We start from the raw sequence: 14069 nt of genomic DNA on the forward strand, positions 1-14069 counted from the left end.
ATCAGACATAAAGTCTGAGTCTGTATATCCCTGAATCTGAAGTTCTCCATTCCCAAGACTAGAAACATATCCTTAGTCCTTCTCAAGTACTTAAGGATATGTTTCACAGAAGTCCAGTGCTCTTCGCCTGGATTCGACTGATATCTGCTTGTGACACTTACAACATGGACTATATCAGGTCATGTACATAGCACGGCATACATGAGGCTCTTAATTGCCAAAGCATAAGGGATCTTGCTCATGCGTTCAATCTCCTCAGGTGTTGATAAACACTTAATTTAAGTCATTTAAAGCAAAAAAATATAGTTAATTTATTTTATTTATTAAGAATTTGATGCTTCTTTTTATGTTTTATAGGAAAGGTGATCGTCGATACAAAGAGTCCGATTCATAGATCAAAAGGACTCAAGTTTGAAGAAAATTGGACTAAAATAAAATTTAAATAAAAGAAGGATGCATACGGTATCATAGAAAATGAAGATACTATGCAAGGAACCCAAAGAGGATATAGAAGTCATTTTAAAGAAACAAAAGTTTCTTTTTGTAATCGGCAAGGCGGGTTCGTGTGGCAGCAGGCACGCGAGCGAGTAGGCGCGCGGGCGAGCAGGAGCACGGGCGAGCGGCAGCGCGGGCGAGCGGTAGAGCGGGCGAGCGTGGAAGCGTGGGCACGAGGCAGTGGGTTTGCACGGCATTGCGGACGTGCGGACACAGTGGCGAACAGATAGCAGATGGATCTGAAAATTAAAGGAAAAAAATAATACTTAGAAATACTTCAAGAGGAAGAATTTGTATTTTCTTTATCTGCTTGTGATCTTTCCATCTCATCCATCCATCTTTTAATCCTTAGTATTTTCTTTAGTCCCACATCTGAGAACCATGTAAAACTCCTCCCTCCTAACACCTATAAAAAGGCTTTTGTACTCCCATTTGAAGGGAGAGCCCAAAAATTCTTCTAGAGCTTTGCATGGAGGAAGAGAAAGGGATTACTCCATGAGCAGCTAGGCTAGCAGTCTCGGGAGTGGAGAAAAAATTTTGTAACGACACAGAGTGGGTTTTTTGTTCTAAACTTTCTTGTATTTCTTTATATGCAATAAAGATTATGCTTTTTATTTAAATCATCATGAGTTCTTTATTTGCTCTCTTTCATATGCTTTTATTTATGCTTTCCTGTTAGATTAATATTAGGAACAACTTTTACTTTTCGGAGATTCGCCATGACTACGGGTACGGGATGTGCCGAGGAAAGAAGTATTGTTTACCTAGTACTTTTTAAAGACGCACCATGATCTATGGGTACAGGATGTGCCGAGGAAAGATAGGTATTTTTTCTAAGATTAATCGCATCTATTTAATTAAAAAAAAGAGATACAAGTCTACTAGTGCAAAATTAATTCAAAACTCTCGAGCTCTTTATTTTCTAATTACATCAATTTTAAGATAATTTATTTTTTAAATCAAAACAATGCTTCTTTCTTTTATTTTGCAATCTCAACTTAGCCCAAGATCCCTGAGGATACGATCTCGACTCATCCTACCTACGTAGTGAATAGAGTTATTTTTGGTGCTATCAACGACTACGCATCAAATTTTGGCATCGTTGCCGGGGATCTTCGCACAATTGAATTAAAAAAAAAAATCACTGACATTTCATAACACTTTTTGGGTATAAAATACCCTCGATCGAAGTTCTTGGTGGGATCGACCCTCGCAAGTCTCTTCCGACTTTCGACTACTGTTGGTGAACACCCGTCGCTCCACCCGAACTCCTACGGGAGCCGGGCTCCGTCACCAACTTCAATTGCTAGTAAGCTCCGTCCGGACTCCCACGTGAGCCAAACTTCGCACCTGACTTCTACTGCAAGGAAGACTCCACCCGGACTCCTACGGGAGCCGGGCTCCATCACCAACTTCAACTGTTGGTAAGCTCCGCCCGGACTCCTATGGGAGCCGGGCTCCGTCCACAACTTCTACTGCAAGGAAGACTCCGTCCGGACTCCTACGGAAGTCGGGCTCCATCACCAACTTCAACTGCTGGTAAGCACCGTCCAGACTCCTACGAGAGCCGGGCTCCGTCCACAACTTCTACTGCAAGGAAGACTCCGCCTGGACTCCTACGGAAGCCGGGCTCCGTCACCAACTTCAACTGCAGGTAAGCTCCGCCCGGACTCCTATGGGAGCTGGGCTCCGTCCATAACTTCTACTACAAGGAAGACTCCACCCGGACTCCTACGGGAGCCGAGCTCCGTCACCAACTTCAACTGCTGGTAGGAGCCGGGCTCCGTCCACAACTTCTACTGCAAGGAAGACACCGCCTGGACTCCTACGGGAGCCGGGCTCCGTCACCAACTTCAACTGCTAGTAAGCTCCGCCCGAACTCCTACGGGAGCCGGGCTCCGTCCACAACTTCTACTGCAAGGAAGACTCCGCCCGGACTCCTACGGGAGCCGGGCTCCATCACCAACTTCAACTACTGGTAGGCTCCGTCCGGACTCCTACGGGAGCCGGGCTCCATCACCAACTTCAACTGCTGGTAAGCTCCGCCCGGACCCTTACGGGAGTCGGGCTCCATCCACAACTTCTACTGCAAGGAAGACTCCATCCGGACTCCTACGGGAGCCGGGCTCCGTCCACAACTTCTACTGCAAGGAAGACTCCGCCCGGACTCCTACGGGAGCCGGGCTCCGTCACCAACTTCAACTACTGGTAAGCTCCGCCCGGACTCCTACGGGAGCTGGGCTCCGTCCATAACTTCTACTGCAAGGAAGACTCCGTCCGGACTCCTACGAGAGTCGGGCTCCGTCACCAACTTCAACTGCTGGTATGCTCCGCCCGGACTCCTACGGGAGCCAGGCTCCATCACCAACTTCAACTGCTGGTAAGCTCCATCCAGACTCCTACGGGAGTCTGGCTCCATCACCAACTTCAACTGCTGGTAAGCTCCGCCCGGACTCCTACGGGAGCCGGGCTTCGTCCACAACTTCTACTGCAAGGAAGACTCTACCCGGACTCCTATGGGAGCCGGGCTCCATCCGCAACTTCTACTATAAGGAAGACTCCGCCCGGACTCCTACGGGAGCCGAGCTCCGTCCATAACTTCTACTGTAAGGAAGACTCCGCCCGGACTCCTACGGGAGCCGGGCTTTGTCACCAACTTCAATTGCTGGTAAGCCTTGTCCAGACTCCTACAGGAGCCGGACTTCGCCTTTGATTTCAATTGCAGGGAGACTCCACCCAGATTTCTATGGGAGCCGGACTCCGCCTATGATCCCAACTGCAAGTAGACTGCATCCGGACTTCTATGAGAGTCAGACTCTATCTTCTATTCCGACTGCGGGAAGACCTCGCCCAAACTCCTACGGGTACCGGACCTCGCTACCGACTCCAACCGAACTTCGACCGACAAGTCTGGACCCCCTGGCAGGCCACAGTAACGGACAACACTGCTCCACTCCCTACGGCGGACTCTGCGTAGCTCCATTACTCTCTGACAGGCCGTATTAACAACCATGATTCTGCTCCACTTCCTGCGGCAGATTCTATGCGATTCCACCACTCCCTGACGAGTCACGACAGCGGACGCCGCTCCACTCCTCGTAACTGATTCCCCATGGTGAGCCACGGTGATAGCCACGATCCCGCTCCACTACCCTCCGCAATAAATTCCTCTTGGCTCTGGGCGGCCCACGACCAGACGGTTATAGGCATCACTATCAATTTGTTGCCCCCTCCGTCTATAAAAGGGGAACCCCAGATATGTTATTCCATAAGCTCTCATTTTTACCTAAAAACTCTGCTAAAATTTTCGTTCGAGCACTCCATCCTTGTTGAGGCAGAGAACTGACTTGAGCGTCGGAGGGTCTTGCCGGAGCAACCCCACCTCTGGTTTAGACTTCTTTTGCAGGTCCCGACGGCGACCGTGACTCCCTCGACTCCAGCTTCTCCGGTGCAAGCGAATTTTTGCACCAACAGGATTGGCACTAGAGGAAGGGGTGTGTCTTCACAGTATCCTTGTTCTTAAAGGAGCGCTCAATGGGGCCCCCTCGCAATAAAACTCCGCCCGAACTCCCACGGGAGCCGGGCTTCGTCCACAACTTCAACTGCTGGTAAGCTCTGCCCGGACTCCTACGGGAGTCGGACTTCGCACCTGACTTTAATTGCAGGAAGACTCCGCTCGGACTCCTACGGGAGCCGAACTACGCCTTGACTTCACCTACGGGAGCTGAACTCCCGAGCCTCCCCAAGAGCGGAGGAAAAATTCCAAGCGAAAAAGAAAAAATGAAGGTGATGGGTCACGTCAATGATGAATGAAAAATAAACAGCATCCAAGATGCAGAGAACTCTGTCTCGGCAAGGATTGGGACTCTCATCAAGAACCCCAGCTTTCAAGGAAGCTTTCAACACAAACCCAAGGTAAGACAACTTCCTCAGGGTGACAGAAGCCCAGACCTCCAAGCTCGAGTCCTAATGGGGGCACCAAACCCGAATGGCACCTGACGACTCTGCGGCCACGGATGAAAAAGATGGGTCGATACGATGGCAACCGAGTACCTCCGAACGACACAAGGGCCGAAAAGAAGCTCGACAAATGATAATTCAACACATGAGAAAAAAGGTAGTGGAAAATTACCTTCTCGTATGCATTGTAGAGCCATTGAGGTTGAAGGAAGGGGATAACTAAAAGGCGAGCCGGCGTGGCAACCATCGGTAACCTAAGGACGACGTCAAAAAAAAAAAAAAAGGAGAGAGGAGGGGAAGGGAATACAACAATAACAACGGCAAAGGAAAAAGTTCGGCAGACAATGATTCGATGGACAAGGTAACAAAATCACCTCCTCATTTTTCGACTAACAAGATGTACGTTACAAGACCCGGAGAGCCAGAAAAGAATACATTATTACAAGGCTCGAGCACATGGCTTGGAAGGGATACACTAGAGGCCACTTCAAGCTGCAAACTTCTCTTCCCGTTTCTGTCCTTCGCAGCCGCATTTTTCAGTGCATGTGACAAGCCTATCGGCTCTCGCCCCTGCCTTGTCCCTCTCCACCTCCGAAATCCCAACCCTAGGGGGAAAAGGATAGGATAGATTCCAGGGGGCAGTAAGGGCAACGGCAGCGGCAACGAAGACCTATTTTAAGAAGAACCGGAGTTACCCCGGAGGCAGCAATGGTGCCAGAGATATGCGCCATCACCGAATGCTCCATGACAACCACCGTCCTAAGTGTTCCGGCAAGGTCGGCAGGCGCTACTTCCACCGTCCCCGCAACAAGTTTTACTGCCCCACCGTCGGCGCCGACCACTTCTGATCCCTCGGCCCCGACGACATCAAGGATCCCGCCACAGCTTGTGACGACAGCTCTGCCCTCTTGACCGGTGTCACCCCGTCTTGCTACTCCAAAATTCTCAGGCAGAATGCCTTCACCGGCTATCCCTGTTATTAAACCCCTGTTGTTGAAGGAATTCTCCCTCGAGCCCCCTTTGAAGCGACGAAAACCTTCAGCGGCCGCTCGATGATCGGAGAACTCGCAGACTGCTGTTCTCCTCCTTGCCCTCCTCCAAGCCCATGGCATCCTCTTGAGGATGGCCTCCGGGGTGGAGGCCCTGGCGGGGGAACCCCTTAAAGAGGAATCAGGGGGCTGGAGATGGCAGAGAGACGGCAAAGACCGGCGTGGAGGATGCTCGGAGTTGGCAGGGGCACCGATGGAGTGGCTGAGTGGCTAAGCTCTCAGACGAAAGAAGGGTGTCATCCTTCAGGCGAAGTAAAGCCCCCGGAGGAAGGGTGGGGGGTTTAAATAGGCAGCGGATCTTAGCGCAATTATCGTGGCGAGTGTCCCTAGAGCAACCGGTGCTCACCACATGTCCTGCGTGTCCCACTTACCGCTATCGAGGGTTGACTATTCGCAAACTTTCATGGCATGATGCTTTGGATCACATCTCGATGGGAGTTCCGAAAAGACTCTTCGGGTCGCCCTAATCGAAAAAAGGACTCCAGCATGCGCGCATTAAATGCTGACATATCCGAGGATGGTTGCGCACGGACGTTAGGAGGAGAACTTCGGCTGCGACAACCTCGCTGTACTTCCTTCATTCAAAATTCAAACTCGAAAGTAGGGGGACTGGTGTTGGGTATAAAATACCCTCGGTCAAAGTTCTTGGCGGGATTGACCCTCGCAAGTCTCTTCCGACTTTCGACTACTGTTGGTGAACACCCGTCGCTCCGCCCGGACTCCTACGGGAGCCGGGCTCCATCACCAACTTCAACTGCTGGTAAGCTCCGTCCGGACTCCTACGGGAGCCAGACTTCGCACCTGACTTCTACTGCAAGGAAGACTCCGCCCGGACTCCTACGGGAGTCGGGCTCCGTCACCAACTTCAACTGCTGGTAAGCTCCGTCCGGACTCCTATGGGAGCCGGGCTCCATCCACAACTTCTACTGCAAGGAAGACTCCGCCCGGACTCCTACGGAAGCCGGGCTCCATCACCAACTTCAACTGCTGGTAAGCTCCGCCCGGACTCCTACGGGAGCCGGGCTCCATCCCAACTTCTACTGTAAGGAAGACTCCGCCTGGACTCCTACGGGAGCCGGGCTCCGTCACCAACTTCAACTGTTGGTAAGCTCCGCCCGGACTCCTACGGGAGCCGGGCTCCGTCCACAACTTCTACTGCAATGAAGACTCCGCCCGGACTCCTACGGGAGTCGGACTCCATCACCAACTTCAACTGTTGGTAAGCTCCGCCCAGACTCCTACAGGAGTCGGGCTCCGTCCACAACTTCTACTGCAAGGAAGACTCCGCCCGGACTCCTACGGGAGCCGGGCTCCATCACCAACTTCAACTGCTGGTAAGCTCCGCCCGGACTCCTACGGGAGCCGGGCTCCGTCCACAACTTCTACTGCAAAGAAGACTCCGCCCGGACTCCTACGGGAGCCAGGCTCCGTCACCAACTTCAACTGCTGGTAAGCTCCGCCCGGACTCCAACGGGAGCCGGGCTCCGTCCACAACTTCTACTGTAAGGAAGACTCCGCCTGGACTCCTACGGGAGCCGGGCTCTGTCACCAACTTCAACTGTTGGTAGGCTCCGTCCGGACTCCTACGAGAACCGGGCTCCGTCACCAACTTCAACTACTGGTAAGCTCCGCCCGGACTCCTATGGGAGCTGGGCTCCGTCCACAACTTCTACTGCAAGGAAGACTCCGCCCGGACTCCTACGGGAGCCGGGCTCCGTCCACAACTTCTACTGCAAGGAAGACTCCGCTCGGACTCCTACGGGAGTCGGGCTCCGTCTATAACTTCTACTGCAAGGAAGACTCCGCCTGGACTCCTACGAGAGCCGGGCTCCGTCACCAACTTCAACTGCTGGTAAGTTCCGCCCGACTCCTACGGGAGCCGGGCTCCGTCACCAACTTCAACTGCTGGTAAGCTCCGTCCGTACTCCTACGGGAGCCGGGCTCCATCAACAACTTCAACTACTGGTAAGCTCCGCCCGGACTCCTACGGGAGTCGGGCTCCGTCCATAACTTCTACTGCAAGGAAGACTCCGCCCGGACTCCTACGGGAGCCGGGCTCCGTCCACAACTTCTACTGCAAGGAAGACTCCGCTCGGACTCCTACGGGAGCTAGGCTCCGTCCACAACTTCTACTACAAGGAAGACTCCGCCTGGACTCCTATGGGAGCCGGACTCCATCACCAACTTCAACTGCTGGTAAGCCTTGTCCGGACTCCTACAGGAGCCGGACTTCGCCTTTGATTTCAATTGCAGGGAGACTCCGCCCGGACTCCTACGGGAGCCGGACTCCGCCTACGACCCCAACTGCAAGTAGACTGCATCCGGACTTCTACGAGAGTCAGACTCCGTCTTCTATTCCGACTGTGGGAAGACCTCGCCCAAACTTTTACGGGTACCAGACCTCGCTACCGACTCCAACCGAACTTTGGCCGACAAGTCTGGACCTCCTGGCAGTCCACAGTAACGGACAACACTGCTCCACTCCCTGCGGCGGACCCTGCGTAGCTCCAATACTCCCTGACAGGCCGTATTAACGGCCACGATTCTGCTCCACTCCCTGCGGCAGATTCTGTGCGATTCCACCACTCCCTGACGAGTCACGACAGCGGACGCCGCTCCACTCCCCGTAACTGATTCCACGTGGTGAGCCACGGTGATAGCCACGATCCCGCTCCACTACCCTCCGCAATAAATTTCTCCTGGCTCTGGGTGGCCCACGACCAGACGGTTATAGGCGTCACTATCAATTTGTTGCCCCCTCCGTCTATAAAAGGGGAACCCCAGATACGTTATTCCATAAGCTCTCATTTTTACCTAGAAACTCTGCTAAAATTTTCGTTCGAGCACTCCATCCTTATTGAGGCAGAGAACTGACTTGAGCGTCGGAGGGTCTTGCCGGAGCAACCCCACCTCCGGTTTAGACTTCTTTTGCAGGTCCCGACGGCGACCGCGACTCCCTTGACTCCAGCTTCTCTGGCGCAAGCAGATTTTTGCACCAACAACACTTAACTAAAATAGCGTAACCTCAAATATAAAAATTTTTAACTTGATTGGACACTTTGTTTCTTTGCATTGCATCTCCATAATTAACTTTAAGGGCACAACCCATTAACTAAGATAAGGTGGGGATTTGATCACCCTTCCTTGGCCCACAAATCACTCCCTTGCATTTGTATAACCTAGACCTTAATCTAAAATTAATTAGACATTGACCCCTAAGGATTTCAAGCTCGTTAGGATAAGTGACCCTGAGAGTTGAATCAGGTTAGACTTGGTCAGCTAGCTGGTGTCTAGGCAAGTGGTTTGCGGGATGACTGGGCCCAAAGGAAGGTGGTTTTTAATTGGTTCCATTTGCTGACCTGGCAAATTTAATTGGTGTCTAAGAAAAGCAACGGGGGGACTCCCACCAACTTTACACTTATCTGGCCAATTAGTTGGTCAAGCTCTGACTTGGAGGGCTTGAAGGCTAATTACAGTTAGGAGCTGTCTAGAACTAGGGTAACTTTAGGATAGAGAGTCCACTGCGTGCTAACTTGATTGTAATTAAAATCTAACCACAACTAATTCTTCTATTAGTTTTAGGACTTCTTAGGATCTCTTCTTTAGAACTCTTTTCTCTCTTCTCTTCTCCTCTTAAAAAAAAAATAATCCTTAACAGACTAGGATAGTCCTATATAGACCTTTTAGTTGCATGTTAGGTCGACGATCACTAAAACCCGACTTGCAACCATTAGACGAAGAATTAAAAAAGACTCTTAGGACTATCCGAGTTAGAAACATGGCTGCACCTGGTGAGGCTAATCTTCCACGCTCATTGAGAGAATATTTCACTCCATCCTCGTATACCTACTCTCCATGCATTCAAGCACCTCCAGTAGAAGCTACCCAATATGAGATTAAGTTTAGCATTATTCAAATGTTGCCATCATTCTATGGACTTAGTAACAAGGACCCATACAAACACTTGGATGAATTTCTTGAAATTTGTTCCACAATAAAAATCCAAAACTTCTCCGATGATGCCCTTAGGTTGAAACTGTTCCCTTTCTCACTTAAGGACAAAGCCAAGCATTGGTTAAACTTCTTAGACTCTATAACCATTTCAACTTGGAAACATCTTCAGAGAGAATTTCTTAAGAAATACTTTTCAATTGGAAAAATAAATCAAATTAGAAAAGCTATCACTAGTTTTTTCCAATTGGAGGGTGAACTTTTTCATGAGACATGGGAAAGGTTAAGGGACCTCATTCATAAATGTCCACACCATGCTGTCCCTAAATGGCAACTTTATCAGTATTTTTATGATGGTCTATCGGAGAAACACCGACAAATGGTTGATGCATCATGTGGTGGGACATTCATGCTAAAGAGTGAGGATGAAGCCTGACAGCTCTTTGAAATACTTAGTGAGAATTTCCTACATCATATGTCTGCCACCTCTAGAGAACAACCCATGCTTCAACAAAAAAGAAGTGGAATTTATCAGATTGGAAACATCATGGATATCCACAGTAAGGTAGATGAACTATCCCAAAAATTAGTTCGTCTTCTAAATACTGGACAATCTCCGATTCCACCTAACCCAATCCAAGAAGTTTGTGCATTGTATGCAAGTCCGAACCATTTTATTAGTGAATGCCCAGCCGCACCTCAATTTTCTGAGTTTGTGCACGAGCAGGTTCAGCAAGCTCAAGTCCAACAAGCTCGCAGACCAGGAAATGATCCATATTTGAACACTTATAACCCTGGCTGGAGAAACCATCCAAATTTTTCCTGGAGACCACAACCAGTGGTTGGCCCTGCCGCACCTCGACCTCAATATCAGGACCCAACATACAGGCATGGACCATACCATCAATTTCAAAATGCTCCTCAACCGTCTACTACTGGTCATAGCTCAACTTTTAAGAAAAAAGTTTTGAAAGTACTAGAATGATTAGAAGTCAACACTCAGACCCTTAACTCCCACACACAATCTATTGCTAAGCTAGAGATCCAAATAGGTCAACTAGCAACTGCATTCAGTAGGAGAGAAGGAGGAAAATTATCTAGCCAACCTGAGAGCAATCCAAGAGGACAATTTGTGATTGAGAGCTCTAATACCCCAGAAGTTTTTTCTGAACGTGCCAAATCAATCATGACTCTGAGAAGTGGGAAGGTCATTGAACACACTAGTAAAACCAATGAGACCGATCCTAAACCTCTAACCGAAGCCAAATCACCCAAGAACAAGGAGGACCTTAAAATAGAGAATGAACCAACTACACCAAAATCATCTTACTTGCCTAAAGCCCCATTTTTGGATGCCCTGAAAAGCCCTATTCCTGTAGATAAGAAGGGAGGAAAACTCGATGAGATGTTGGAATTGTTTAAGCAAGTCCAAATTAATCTTCTCCTTCTAGATGCAATCAAACAGATCCCTGCTTATGCCAAATTTTTGAAGGATTTGTGCATCCAAAAATATAAATCTAGATCATAAATCTCCAAGAAAGTATGCCTCACTGAATAGGCTAGTTCTGTCTTCCAGCATACCACTCCTCCAAAGCTTAAGGACCCAGGAGCCCCCATCATTTCCTGTGTTATAGGAGATTATCACATTGAAAAAGCTCTTCTGGACTTAGGGGCAAGTGTGAATTTTTTACCTAGTTTGGTGTATAAACTTTTTGGATTCGGAGAACTGAAACCCACATCAGTCACACTGCAATTAGCCGATAGATCAATTAAAGAACCACATGGAATGCTTGAGGATGTCTTGGTCAAGGTAGATGAGTTTTACTTTCCAGTTGATTTTTTGGTTCTCGACATAGAACTAAGTGGCAACCCAAGACAAATTTCCATTATCTTAGGACGACCCTTCCTAGCTACGGCAAATGCATGTATTAATTGTAGAACAGGAGTCATGGACGTATCGTTTGAAAATAAGAAACTGAGACTGAATGTGTTTGGTGCTTCCCAAGGACCATCAATGGATAGTTGCTTCGAAGTAGATACACTAGAAGACATTATAGAAGATGCAACACCCACAATTCTAGCACCAGACCCCTTAGATACTTGCTTGGCTCACTTTGGAGTGTATGACTTTAAGGGATATATGAAAGAAGTTAACACCTTGTTGGATACACCACACGATAAAACCACTCCTCCATGGACAATCAAGTATGAGCCATTGCCCACATTAGCCAGTACACCAATAGTCCCATCTTTAGAATCACCACCTACGTTAGAATTGAAACCCCTTCCTGCTATGCTCAAGTATGTATTTCTAGGACCCAATGACACCCTCCCGGCAATCATTGCATCAGACTTGACCCCTAATCAGGAAACATAATTGGTTGGTATTCTGAAGGAACACAAAGAGGCTATCGGTTGGTCCATTGCTGATTTAAAAGGAATTTACCCCTCCATTTGCATGCACCATATTCATTGTGAGGCAAATGCCAAACCCCATCGAGATATGCAGAGGAGATTGAACCCAAACATACGTGAAGTAGTAAAGAAAGAGGTGGTAAAGTGGTTAGATGCTGGAATCATCTACCCCATATCTGATAGTAAATGGGTTAGTCCCACTCAAGTAGTACCTAAGAAATCAGGTATTACTGTAGTTGAGAATGAAGAAGGTGAACTGCTTTCCACTCGCATATCATCTGGATGGCGAGTATGCATAGATTATAGAAAACTAAATGCCGTTACTAGGAAGGACCATTTTCCATTGCCCTTCATCGACCAAATCTTAGAACGGTTAGCAGGACAAAGTTTCTTCTATTTTCTTGATGGTTATTCAGGGTACAATCAAGTACTTGTATTTTTGGATGACCAAGAAAAGACTACCTTCACCTGCCCCTATGGCACCTTCGCTTTTCGACGTATGCCATTCGGGCTCGGCAATGCACCCGCTACATTTCAACGGTGCATACTGGCCATTTTTCGGATATGGTGGACAAATGTCTTAAAATTTTTATGGATGATTTTTCTGTGTTTGGAACCACCTTTGAGGATTGTCTCCATAATCTTTCCAAAATTCTTAAACAGTGTATGGAGACAAATCTTATCCTAAGTTAGGAAAAGAGCCATTTCATGGTACGGAAGGAAATTATATTAGGACATATTATTTCTGAAAAAGAGATCGAGGTAGATAAAGCCAAAGTTGAGGTCATTTCAAAACTACCACCCCCTACTTCGGTCCGACAAATACGATCCTTCTTAGGTCATGCCGAATTTTATAGACGCTTCATCAAAGATTTTAGCAAGATTTCAAGATCCTTGTGCAATCTATTGGCCAAGGATATACCATTTGTCTTTGACGAAGACTGTTTGAAAGCATTCAACACATTACGAACAGTCCTGACAATAGCACCCATAATAAAACTCCCTAACTGGTCCATTCCATTTGAGATTATGTGTGATGCCTCTGACTTTGCAATAGGTGCCGTCTTAGGCCAAAAAATCAATAAGGAGCCACATGTGATCTATTATGCTAGCAAGACTCTTTCTAATGCCCAATTAAACTACACCACAACAGAAAAAGAGCTACTAGCAGTAGTGTTCATCCTTGAAAAATTTTGCTCATATCTGTTAGGGTCTAAGGTTCTAGTTTACTCCGATCATGCGGCTCTGAAACATCTCCTCTCAAAGAAAGATACTAAACTGCGTTTGATCAGATGGATCCTTCTTTTACAAGAATTCGATCTGGAAATCTGAGATAAGAAGGGTTCTGAGAATGTGGTAGCTGATCACATCTCCAGGATCTTAGTTGAACACACGATAGGCATAGATGAGGTCAAAGAGAAATTTTCTGACGAACAACTTTTCGCAATCTTTTCTAGCCATCCTCCATGGTTTGCCCATATTGTCGATTACTTGTCAACAAGACAAGTACCTTCTCACTGGACAAAACAAGAAAAAGATCGATTTTTCTTGCAAATTAAACATTATTTTTGGGAGGAACCTGAACTATTCAAATACTGTCCTGACCAAATTATTCGCCGTTGTGTCCCCGAGAGTGAATTCCAAAGCATTCTCACTTTTTGCCATTCTTCGGCATGTGGAGGACATTTTAGTGGAAGAAAAACTATAGCAAAAGTGCTGCAGAGTAGGTTTTATTGGCCAACACTTTTCAAGGATGCACATAAATTTGGCTGAAGTTGTCTGCAATGTCAGCAAACAGGAAATTTATCCAAGAAGGATATGATGCCGCTGACCCCCATTTTAGTAGTAGAAATCTTCGATGTTTGAGGCATTGATTTCATGGGACCTTTTCCAGCCTCGTTTGGATTCGAATATATTCTGGTGGCAGTTGATTATGTATCAAAATGGGTGGAGGCAATAGCTACATGGACTAATGATAATAAAGTTATAACTAGTTTTATCCAACGAAACATCATTAGTCGATTTGGCTTCCCAAGGGTGATCATTAGTGATGGGGGGACTCATTTTACGAATAAACATTTTGAAGCACTTATGAAAAAATATAATATTACACACAAAGTGGTCACACCATATCACCCCCAAACTAATGGTCAGGTAGAGGTGTCAAATAGGGAGATTAAACATATCCTAGAAAAAACG

The 14069-nt window shown here is 47.7% G+C and overlaps 1 non-coding gene across 1 annotated transcript; it reads right to left on the reverse strand.

Moving 5' to 3' along the window:
• Positions 1 to 9670: 9670 nt before the first annotated feature.
• On the reverse strand, positions 9671 to 9776 carry LOC140855134 (small nucleolar RNA R71). Its single transcript, XR_012138164.1, has one exon. It is a non-coding gene; the product is annotated as a small nucleolar RNA R71 (small nucleolar RNA).
• Positions 9777 to 14069: the final 4293 nt, after the last annotated feature.

Source organism: Elaeis guineensis, chromosome 1 (genome assembly GCF_000442705.2).
Source record: "Elaeis guineensis isolate ETL-2024a chromosome 1, EG11, whole genome shotgun sequence".
Taxonomy (NCBI): Eukaryota; Viridiplantae; Streptophyta; class Magnoliopsida; order Arecales; family Arecaceae; genus Elaeis; species Elaeis guineensis.